Here is a 13,279-nt window from a genome sequence, read left to right as displayed (position 1 = left end):
GAGTACTTCTTTATATTTTGTACAGTCTACTATTAACTGAGAGATTGCTGCCTTGTTTTTAAAGACATTGTTCCAATTTTCTGCAGTAATCTCATGGGTGATGGTTTCTCTTATTTCTGAGAAGTACTTTTCTCTTGTTGTACTTAGTATTGGACAAGTTGTTAGGAAATGTGTCACATCCTCATTACCACTGTAACAAAGTTGACAAGTTGCTTCCACATTGTAATGTGTGAATTTGTGTTTATCCACTTGCAGTATATATGTCCCAGTCATTACTCTTGCTTTTATGATTGCCTTTCGTAGTTCGAATCGTGGAAGTTGTTTAATATTCCAGACATGATGTTGTTTGTTTGGTTCTAGATTGCTTGTATTAAGGAATGCTAGGCTTGATTTGTTTTCTGCATCAGCTAAGATCTTTTCATTCCAAAATTTATCCACTTTTGTCTTGATAGAATTTTTCCAATGCTCTTTCTTTGGTATGTTTTTTGTAATTGGGTGATGCTTGGTAGCCCATACATTTCTAGTATTTTCCTTATTCTTGTAAAAAAGCTCTTATTGTTGTCAAAATTTGTAGTTACTTGTCTGGTTAGTATTTGATGTATTTTATCATTTCCACAGTTTAACAGAGATAAAAGGAGAGATAGACATCTTTTGTGTATTTCTGCCTCTATCGGTAAGGCTCCTATTAAAAGTAAGACTGCTGCGTTAGATGTTCTTTCTGGTAGGGATTGTATATGCCTGAGATTTTTCCTGTGGAATTTTTCAAGTTGCTCAATATTAGCCTTTGTCATGGGTAATACTTCCAGTCCATATATAAGCCTTGGTACAACATATGTTTTATAGATACTGTATGATGTTGGAGGATCTAAACCATTTGTTCCATGGACTCCTGACCCCATTAGAGCATATTTCGTCCTTCTCGCAATTTGTATTCTTTCTTGTATATTGACTTGGCATTCATTCTTTTCAGCTCTTATAATACCTAAATGTACACCTGATTCTGCTATATTTATTTCATTTCCACCTAGATTCCACTTAAAGTTGCTTTTTGTCTTTGAGCAATCAATAATTTGTGTTTTCATTGGATGTATGGTATAATGATGTTCATTGGCATATCTGCTGAGGACATTTAACATTATCTGAAGCTCATTTTCATTGTTAGAGATAAATGCTATGTCATCAGCACATGTTGGAGTGCCTGCATATATATTTCCTAGGTGATATCCAAGAGCATTTTCTTCTAATTCCACAAGCAAGTCCTGGACAAAAACTTTGTAAAGATGAGTGGACAGTATTCCTCCTTGTCTTACACCTTGTTTGATGTTGAATGGGGTACTGATACCGTCTAGCCATTTCACTTTTGATGTCAAGTCATTATAGAGTTCTGTAAGTATCTTCCAATATACTGGATGTATATCCTGATCTATCATCTTGTCCATAAGAATGTAATGCTGAACTACATCAAATGCAGATTTCACGTCCAAAATATTAATAAAGAAATTTTCGGATCCTTTTTTTTCCTCATACCTGGCTTCTGATATAATTAGACTTGCCATTATTGGTGATAAACCTTTCGTGAAGCCAAACTGGAGGTCTGTTTTAGATTCTAAATTCAGCTTGGTTAGGAATGAGTACTCAAATGTTTTTCCTGTAACTGGTGTAACTGTTATGCCTCTATAATTGCCTAATTCAGTGGAATCTTTATCTTTTTTGAGCACTGGAGTGAGTATACCAGATTTGAATGAGGTTGGAACTTTCCTATATAATAAGATGTTGTTAAATATTGATTTTAAAGCTGGTGTTATAGTTTCTTTTGCATTTTTTAGATGTTCTGCTGTGAGTCCGTATTCATCCGGACTCTTTTTGGTGTTAAGACAATCTATCGCTTTCTCTATTTCTGATTCTGAAAACAATTCTGGGATATCTGTACATTCCTGTATGGCCTCTTGTATTCAGCTTTGTCTAACTTTGCATAAATTCAGATAGTTACAGTCGTACTGTTCTTCTTTTGGTATGCTTAGGTCTTCATAGTACTGTGCAAAACCTTTTCTTTGCTCTTCTGGTAGGAACATATATTCACCATTGATTTTGAGGCAATTTGTTGTTGTACGGTTGTTATTTCTACCTCTGTTTATTAGCCTGTAAAATAGCTGTGTGTTGGGATTGTCTATTATTTGCTGATAAAGTTTTTGTCTATCCACTGCTTGCTCTGCTCTAAGTTTGCTTCTTAATTTCTTTTTTTCCTTCTTTAACTCAATTGCTAAGACATGATCTTTTGTTTTTCCAACACTCTGCCATTTCTTGTATATTTCTCTACATGCATTTAAAATTATTAGCACTTCAGGCGAGGCTTTCCATTTTGGACCCTTTGTTTGCAACAATTTAGTTGGAATTGTTTTTTTTCCTGCTTTAGTCATTGCTTCCACTAACATTTCTAACTGTATGTTTACATCCTTTTCGGTCTCTATGGAGGTTATACTGTTTTGAATGATACTATTATAACCCTCCTTGTCAATTTGTTCCCATTGCATTTTGTACTTTGCTTTCTTGTTCTGTTGGTTTGATTTTCTGATATTTGTCATTTGAGAGGCTATTTCCATTTTAACAATTGTGTGTGCCGAAGTGTTTGCACAAGATCTTTCTTCTATTTTATAGTCCATTACCAAATTTTCATCTTGAACCAGAATGTAATCGATTTGGGATGAGGAGTTGCCTGCATGATGGAAGAATGTGTGAGTGTTAATCAATTCTACTCCAGTTGTCAGGTTCATGTTCTTGGTAAAATTCCTAAGCATTTTGTCATGTTTGTTAGTTCTTGAAGTTTGTAGTGTTCCATTTAAATCTCCAGCTAATACAATTCTGTGGGTATTTTCATATTTTTGTATTATATCGAATATAATGTCCAAACATTCTGTATATTCTGAAAGAGAGTCAGAATTATGTGTTGGCATATATGCATTGATCAGGCAGATATCCTTAGTTGCTGTTATAAGAATTGCTATTATCCTTTCGTTTCCGTCCTTCAGTTTCTTGATTCTACTTGACCACTGAGAGGGCCACAGAACAGATACCCCTCCTCTTCCTTTTGGCAATTTAAAACTATCCAATGGGTCCTTTGTATCGTAGCACCTTGTATGATCATCCATTTTTGGGAGTAGTATCTTTATTTCTTTCTTTTGAAAATCCCATAAAAAATGCTCCTGTAGACATAATATTGTTTCCGAAAGATCTAACGTGTGGAGAAATGCAATATTAGTCTTCAGTCCTTCAATATTACATGTTATAATGTTGATGTTTTTATCACCTGTTCTTTGTCTGTTGTTTGGTGGTGGTTTATTTCCGGGGGCCATCCTCTTAGGCTGTTGAGACGAAAATGGTACTCCTTTGGATTCCTGTATAATTTCTGATCTTCTTCCTGAGTCGTCATGCTGTTTTCAAGAATTTTCTATTTGATATGGGCTTGCTATTGGCTTCTCTTATATTTTTCTCCTCTGTTTGTGTACTAATATGATTCTCTTTTCCTTTTTCCTGATCACTTAGTCTTTCATTTCTTATTGGAGATGATTCCTTGCTCTGATCATATAAAGTGTTATAAGAAGACGCTTCATTAAGTGTTTGATGTTGCTGGCAGTTTCCTTTTTTGTCGTCAGTTTTTGAATTTTGCTGGTAGCTGTTTGTTTTATCATCCTTCAAATGGTCATTTGGATTTCGTACGAATTCTTCTCTCATGTTATAGTTATGTGGAACAGGTTCTTGCTGTATTAACTGCTGCGGCTTTATCCGTATCTCATCTCTGTTCTGTGACATATGATGCGGGATTTGTTGTCTGTTGATCGTGACTGGTCTGCTGTATTCAGGAGGATGAGGCAAGGTGGCATGTGTATTCTGCGTTGCAGCATTCATTGCACTAAGGGGATTGTAGGTTCCTGTTGGTATTCCATACATTGTGGGGAGATGATATGCTGATGGTATATTCATTTGCCTTTGCAATGTCACTGGGTTTGGTGCTATATGCATAGATCTGTGTGTAGGATTTAGATGCACATTCTGCCCTAGATTTGGTGGTATATGCATGAAGTTTTGTGATGGATTGGGTGGTATATACATGCCTGTTTGCACTGGATTTGGTGGTAAATGCATGTAGTGCTGCGAAGTATTTGGTGTTATTTGATGCACAACTCCTGATATACCTTGTGGTATATGCATAAAGTGCTGCATTGGGTTTGGTGGTATCTGAGGTACCATTCCTGGTAATCCTTGTGGCAGATGTGTATAGTGCTGCATTGGGTTTGGTGGTATATGAGGTACAGCTCCTGGCACACTTTGTTGAATTCCACATGGGTGTGGGCTGTAGTTCCTTATTTGTAATGCCATCTGTGTGGTAATAGCTGTTTGCATGCACATATTCTGGATCATTTGGTTTTTCTATTGTTTTCAGACGGTTTTCCATTATCATCTCTTTCATTTGACTCTGCAATTGTTGAAATGCATGTTGAGTATTACTTTGTTCATTTGTCTCTGTGGTGCCTTGAACTGATGGTTGTTCATTAATCTTGTTTTCCCCTCTTTGAACAATTGTGTCAAGCACTGTCTTCATATGTTTGATCTCATTTTCTAAATTCAGTATTCTCGTTTTTTGAGCTGTTATTATTTCTTCCTTGTCATTCTTGTTTTTAGTTCCTTTATGATTTTTCTTTACTCTTTGTTAGGCGAGTGATATGAGAGCCAAATTTACATTTTTAATGCCCCTACCTAACACACGGCTAAATTATATATCACTGGAAAGCTAAGAATGTGTACTTTCTAAATATCCCGGTCGTCAAAAGAAATTATGGTGCATTTTTTTTTAAATCGAGGTCAAAGGTCATGGGTGCAATTTCATTTCAAGGATACTTCCAGTAGAAAAATCGAGTCAAAACAAATGCAAAAACAAAACAATTCTATAGGAATGCTGTATTACTGTTGGAAAAATATATTTCTATCATAGTATTAAATAATTTTGGTTGATTTTAACGGTAACGCATGTTACGTAACGTTTTCTCTCGGAATCTTTGAAAATCTACTATTAAGTCACACAAATGTATCTGTAGTCGTCCTTGCATTATCTAAATCTTATAATACCTCCGTATCATTTGATTGCACGTATTTTCAAACATATATCTGCAAATTTGATATAAATAATCCGGAACAAAATATTTGAAGCAAGGGGAAAATATAACATATGACGTATTTTTAATCGTTTAGAAAAGTCTGATGATGAGCTGTACAATAAAATTGAGGAAGCGTATGTGTCCTGTCAATTTGAAAGCCTGCCAACCGCGTTAAGATCAGACAACCATAGGGCAATTTTTTTTTATTGTTGTAGTGCAATATGTTGAGTGGATCATACCGCAATTTCATTTACATCACTAAATCAGATATGATAAGAGTACTAACTAACATTACTAAAATGAGTAAAGTGCTACTAGTATATTTATATCAACAAATTGACAATATTAATATAAAATATCACAAGGAAAATATGATCACTCATTGTACGTCAAACTTTGTTTGATATTAATTTAGTCGACCGCCGTGTATCTTGAGATATCTAATTATTCAAACAACACTTGACAACAGTTTGTACTTTTTTAAATTACGCTAGATGACGTTCGGCTACTTTTGCACTAAGAATTACTTTCTTATATCTTGTTTCAACGCTTCAAAAGGGAAGACAAGGTTATCCTAATATTGAACCTTATTTTTGGCTTTCGTATTTTAAAATCCCGTTAGCGTATAACCTATATGATCGAAACGTCAAACCAATGGGATGTTGGACCATTTAGGTGTCGGAATATTACGATATCGGAATATCATAGCTTCGTTTTAACTTGTATTCTCATCATTCTTATCGGTCAACATATCCATACAAAGACAACTTGGCATGTGCACCAGAGGTTTTGCTTAAAGCGGACAGAAGATTTACTTTATACAGATTGAATTAAAAATTGGGAATTGACATGCGGGATTTGTCAAAGAGACACCAACCCGTTCAAAATGCAGGCAACGGCAGAAGACCACCAATGGGTCATCAATGCAGCACGAAACTCCCAAACCCGGAGGCGTTCTTCAGCTGGCCCCTAAACAAAAATGTACTAGTTTGTAATGATAATGGACATCATAATAAGCTTCGACATATACTCAAGAAATTAAAATAAAAAAACATACAAAACTAAGAAAGGCCAGAGGCTCCTGACTTGGGAAAGGCGCAAAATTGCGGCAGGGTTAAACATGTTTTTGGGAATCTCAACCCTCCCTCTATACCTATACCAATGTGTGAACAGATCAAATCTTGTAGAAAGTTAGATGACATCACACCGGACCGATGTTGCCTTTTAGCCAACCAAAGTCATACGGAGAACTTTTATTGTTTCTGTAGTTAGGTCGACATTGTCTTTGATAAAATTTTGACCCCCAGAAGAAAAATAATGCCACGTAGAATGTATGCCCCATTTTCAATTTTTCTAATCTCCTGATCAGTCAAACTTGTTAACAGTTATCAAAGGTGTGTCCATAAATACGGTGCATTTGTAATGATAAACCTAAATAAAAAAGAGTAAAAAAATATATTTATAGATAATATACATTCTACTAAAGCCATACATCTAAGAACTTTGTCAATAGGAATATCGTACGCTTTATTAACTGCCGCAGATGCAATCCAATAGACAAAACAGAAATGTATTTAAAGCAGGTGGCATAATTTCAAATGAATAATCCAGTGAAATTTTTTTAGCTAATGGATACAACTTTACCCTATATCTGCTTTCGTAAAATACTAGTAGCTGCATAAAGTGCTTGCAACCAGTTTCGCAGTCACTGCTCAGATCTTTAAAATTGACAGACTGTATATTACAGTCATTTTAAACTGGTAATTTTTCGTCATTACGGCATAAGACAAAATTATAGAGCTACTGTATACAATATTGGATGTACCTTGGCCTTGTTGAGGCTGTATACATGTAACTATAAATTGACCCCTATATTTTTAGTTTTTCTTGAAGCTGATAATATGTTGTGTAGTTTTCTCGGCGGCGATCCTCGGGCAGAAATTAAGCCCGGTTAACTGATCAAGTAATTAAAGTTGTTAACCAGAATACTTCCTTGTGTACATGCACGGCATTTTTGTAGCAAAAATTAAGCGATGCAAGCTCGATGGTATAAAAATTTAATAGTAAAATTATCATGAGTTATTTTGTAAATCAGATCGTTGTAGGAGATATATGTAGTAATACTGAATGCAGCTTGAGTTTGCTCCTCAGAGGATACCTTATGAAGTTGTGTAACTTGCTTATAGGCTTTATACATTTTCAAAATATACAAACAGAAAATCAGAATGATATATGAGAAAAGACTGGTCGGTAGAATTGGTACATGTAGTACTAAGTCTTTGTACAGACAAAACAGAAGATGATAGGTTTCGCTTACTTTTGAAATATTTATAGCAACTCTTATGATATTTTGTATTTTCAAATGGGATGTTTTCATTTTTTTCATATTCATCGACCAGTCTTCTGTAAACTTCATCTTTTCGTTTTCCCACTGCGGCAATACAACTGTATCTTCATTTAGGTGTTTAACTACATGTACATAGTGTCTATGTAGTAAATACATGACAGACTATGGATCTGTGTCAATCAATGGATAGTTTTTGCTTTTTAGCATAAGAAGGGTTTCATTGTGAACTGGACTGTGAAAATTTGACATGACTCGGAAGATTTTCTACAATTTTCCGATACGATTCCTTATTTAGAAAGGGGTGAATTCTACAGAACTCAAAAACTATGTTTTACTTTAATTTGATCTTAATTTCGGACGATTTTATATCTATCTAAGCTTCACTGAAGTTAAAGATAGAAATAGAAGCGTTTAAATATGATTTATCGTACTCTAATAGCACTATTAAGTACACGGAAATCGACTAATATATTCAGTCAAAAAACGATAACGAAATAGATAAGGGATTCCGGAAACTATAGTGATTTTACCCAACATCATAAAATTACAGAAATTCTTGATTTTAAGAAATGTTGAGATAAAGTCTTGATCTTGAATGAAAAAACGATAACTGATGAGTAATTTGTTGTGTTCTAAAACGGATAGAATGAAAAAGCATTTAATAAAAATTTAATTGTAGATCAGAAAAGGTCAAGATTATGAAAATTTTTGTACAAAATGTCAAATATTTAGAAGGAATGCAAAAGCATGCGGACTTACAGTTGTAAATATTGTTATTCATTATTTTAAGAATCTAATTCACTTAATTATTCTGTCTAAAAGAAGAGATACGACTAATTTCCTTTGTTTGAAAAATATGTCATAATTTTATAATTTTCAACTAATTTCTGAAATAAACGTCAATTTTACAAAAACTGCACCGTACGATTTTGTGACGACCGGGCAAAAATCAAAGGTAATTCATTATTCTTTCATTTAAAAAAAAAATTAGCCGTGTGTTAGGTGGGTGCATTAAATTCCTTAACTAGACGTCTTTTTCAAATACTACACTCGCCTATGTTGCGTAGGGGTTATCCCATGCACTTGTTTTGATGGGTTCCCATTTGGTATACATGGCATAGTTAAATTAGAGTCTATTCTCTCTTCTATTCTTTGCTCATTCTTTTCTGACTCTTGATTTATACTGTTTTTTATACCAGTTGGCATGATTGGTATGCATGTTTTAAGTTCTGTTTCTTCCATATCTTCAGGTTCTATTTCTCTTTCATTTTCACCCTGATATTCAGTATGTTGCCTCTCATTTTGTTTCTCTTCTGTATTGTAGACTTCATCTTCCTGTACCATTGGTTCAGATTCCACTAGATTCCTTGTATCATAGAGAATATCATCGTTACAAAAGAGGGACGAAAGATACCAAAGGGACAGTCAAACTCATAAATCTAAAACAAACTGACAACGCCATGGCTAAAAATGAAAAAGACAAACAGAAAAACAATAGTACACATAACACAACATAGAAAACTAAAGAATAAACAACACGAACCCCACCAAAAACTAGGGGTGATCTCAGGTGCTCCGGAAGGGTAAGCAGATCCTGCTCCACATGCGGCACCCGTCGTGTTGCTTATGTGATTACAAATCCGGTAAATAGTCTAATTCGGTAGGTCAAATTCATGAAAGGGAAGGGGATTGTAGTTACGACGTGAGGAACATATCCGATATCATTTGTGAAATGGTTATTCCATAACGGTCAACCAACTCGTGATGGCGTCCGTAAAATTTACGAAGGGATGATTTCAACTTCACCATTTGGAACTCTTGATTTAATAACTTCCTTGAGAGCAGTAACCCTCTATCAAGAAAATCATGATAGGAAATGCAAGCACGGGAATATCGTATCATTTGAGAGATATATACCCCGTATGCAGGTGCTGCTGGAATGTTGCTACTTAGAAATGGAAAGTTCACAATTGGAAAGCTGAAATCATCTCTTTTGTCGTAAAGTTTTGTCTTCAACCGACCCTCATTGTCAATTTCTAGATGTAAGTCAAGATATGAAGCTGACTTAACTGTATCTGTAGTATCCTTTATCTCCAATTCGATGGGATAGATGCGTTCCACATAGTCACCAAATTTTGAATTGTTTAGTGAAAGAACGTCAGGGTACATATATAGTCTTTGTGTATAAATTCTTTTTCTCCAGTTTTACTAGTAAGGTTTTCACATTGGAAGTGATACCAATAATCACATCTATCACATCCTATTCCCTCCTCTACGTATCTGTTGCAACATGGACACATAAAATTGTCAGGTGTATTATTTGTATCTGTTTTCAACGGAGAGCTACTTGACTTGTTTCTTTCCTTTATATTTTGATTATTCTTAATCGTTCCCAGTATAGCTTGGTTTGTATCAGCATTGTTTCCTTCCTTCACTTTAAGTGGGGAAACATATTCCTCTTCACAGATTATTTCCTTTACTTGATTTTCATTTTCGTTCTCTTCCTGTTTTATAGCTCTATGTATGGTATTTGAGGAGGAACTTTTTAGCTGAGATAAATATGAGTGAATGCTGTTGTTAAGAATGTTGATGTCTCTATATTTAGTTCTCAATTTCTCACAAATTTGGTCAAATATATTGTTGATAAAAATATCAATCCTGCCTCCATTTACATTGATTTTACAGGTTGTATGATATAAGTTGATTGTAAATTTTAATAGACTACCAGCATCTCCGTTCAGTTTTTTGTTATACACTTTATAGCATGAATCCACTGTTAATCCTGATTTTTCTATTCCATCCTGGATTGGTAAGGTTACTAAGGTCTCGGCTATTTCGGGTCTTTGTAAAATGCTTAGTATTTCATTTTTCACCGTTTCATATGCTCCAGTGCTTAGTTCTATTACAAAATTTTTACCTGGTTTTAGTTCAAATCTCAGATGTTCTTTTTGACATGCGTTAATTTTTTTCTGAATAGCGCTTTCCCTATCTAGCGTATATGATCTTGTAGTAATTTTACTTGGACGAAGATCTCCAGTGGAAAGGTTCTTTCTGAATTTCTGTACCTGCATCTTGTACACCTTTAGTAATAATAGCCAGGGAGTAGTTTTATGTTATATGACTGAAAGTATTTGTATCTTTTAGAAAGAGGATTTTATTGCTAGCAGACAACCTATGGTATAGCGCGGACAGCCCACACTGACCTGTTGTCCTACTAGCAGAATCGAAATAATATTTCAATGGTATAGCGCAGACAACCCACACTAACCTTATATAGTACCGGATTTGATAGGCACACTGAATTAACCTGTAGTATAGCGCGGACAACCCACACTAACCTGTTATCCTGTGTGCTGTCTCAAATTATCAGTCTAATACATCCAAGTACTCCCTAACTATTATTATTGATGTCGGTATCTTTGTCTTCTTTATCTTTAGCCCAACAGTCTCTCGTTATCTGTCTGGTCAGTTTCATAAGCCAGGCTTTTGTAAGGTGTATATTTGGGTGAATCCCGTCTTGTAGCAGGCTTAGGTTGTAGAGTCTTCTGCTTTTGGTTTCACCGTGTCTATTGCTGGTTGTCTCTCTTTGATACGTGCGTTGTTGTCTGGTTGATGTTCTGTATAAGTCGATGTTGAAGTTTGGTGAAAAGTGTTGGTTTTCTTGGTTGGTGTTCCTTATTGCCTTATTAACCTCAAGTAATTGATGTTCTAGCTGATGATCTTGATCACGAAATGTTTCTGGATTTTTGTGCTTATGCGCTTTGTTCCATGCCTCGATTGAAAAATATGGTATTTCAACTATTGTTGCTTGGCTTCCTGGTGATAGCCCCTTCAGTATTTGTATTATCTCTTTGTAATTTTTAACTAAGTGCTCAACCAGTTCTTCTGTATTTTGGTATTTAAGCTTTATGTATTTGGTTTTTCTGTCAAAGGCAGTAAAATCACATGTCCCTATTATAATATATAACCAAATATTGCCTGTTATAAGTTGCACTTCTGTATCAAGGTTTTGCTTCAACCAGTCTAACGCTTGAACGACTGTTCTGCCTCCTTTACACCACCAATGTATTTCAGAGTGCAATGGGAGGGATGCTTGTTGTCGTAGTCTCCCACCTATACTGTTCCCTATAACTATCGGTCTGAATTCCCTTGGTGTTGTGGGAATTTGGATAGGCCTTTATAGGACTTCTTTAATTTTGCCAACGACATACACTCTGCTTCTCACCTTTCTTTTATTTATATATAGAGATATATGTATATCTAAAGATACCCAAACACGAGTCTGATTTAAGTGTAGCTGTTTAAACTATAAATACAGAAAATTCAATGTGAATGTAATTTTCTATTTTACTTTGTTTGGATATTTCAATTATAATATAAAGAAATATGTAATAAAATGATTTACCCCGATTAATTAATCGCTCTCAATCAAGAAATAATTTTATATTACCAGAAGGTTAGTTAAAAAAAAAAAGAATCCGGCCAGGTAAAAGAAAAAAAAATTGATGAAAAAAAAAAAATGGCGGGTGTTCTGAAAATGTTTACGACGAACACCAAATCTTAAGTTTAAGGTTTTATATTTTACAATAGTGGACTAATGTGAATGTGAATTATGTGCTGTACAATATTATATACAATGTGTAACTTAGTGATGCCAAATATTAACAAAAACAAAATATTCTCTCTCTGCTAAATCTTCACTTCCACACTTCTCGCAATCTGTTAAAACTCTGTGCTTATGTATCCCATCATACTTTGAACGACCAAATTATTTCATGATGTGACTCTGTACCTATGTATCTTGTCATACCTTGAATGACAAAAATATTTTATTTATTAATATTACTTTTACTGTTAACCCACTGTTTTTGTTATATACATTTGACGTGCCTCTGTACTTATGTATCACGTCATACTTTGAACCACACTATTATTTTATTTATTATTATTACTTTTACTGTTAAGCCAGTTTTTGTTATATCTATTTTGCGTGACTGTATTTATGCATCCCGTCATACTTTGAACGACAAAATTATTTCATGTCTACCTGTGCGAATTTCAAACGCGCAATTTTCACTAGTACTCAAAACCCTCCTTCCTTGATGGGTGCATTTTACATAGACAAATAAAATCGTATAATATAATCAAAATGAGGATGTTAATTTGATGTATGCCTTTTTGTGCTTCTTCGTTACATTTGTTGTTTTTATAGTGATTAAGATGATAACACAATGTTGACTGCTGTACCCCTATTTTTGACATTTTTACCTATTGTGTCTGTTTGTTTTGTTCACGCATCGGTGACAATATAATGGAATTTGATGCGACTGTCATACAAGTGAGAGGTTTAGCTAGCTATAAAACCAGGTTCAATCCACCATTTTCTACATTTGAAAATGCCTGTACCAAGTCAGGAATATGACAGATCTTGTCCATTCATTTTTGATGCGTTTTGTTATTTGATTTTGCCATGTGATTATGGACTTTCCGAATTGATTTTCCTCTGAGTTCAGTATTTTTGTGATTTTACTTTCTACCACAGAGTATTTAACTTGTCGAAACTGTATATTACCGAGTCAAATATCGGTAATGCGAAAAATTCTGTTAATGCTCCATATTTAATCCTTTCCTCAATTAAGAGTAACAATATTGCCAAAGAAATTCAATAGGTCCGTTTTTGCAACCATCGATTATTGTTTTGTAATGTATAAATTATTTTTGTTTTGTAAATATGAACTTGTACCCGCAAAGTGAAAAGGGATTACAATAAGTTGCAAGCATT

This window comes from Mytilus edulis, chromosome 12 (genome assembly GCF_963676685.1).
Source record: "Mytilus edulis chromosome 12, xbMytEdul2.2, whole genome shotgun sequence".
In the NCBI taxonomy this organism is placed as follows: domain Eukaryota; kingdom Metazoa; phylum Mollusca; class Bivalvia; order Mytilida; family Mytilidae; genus Mytilus; species Mytilus edulis.
The sequence above is the reverse complement of the archived record's forward strand: the minus strand, read 5'-3'. Positions refer to the sequence as shown.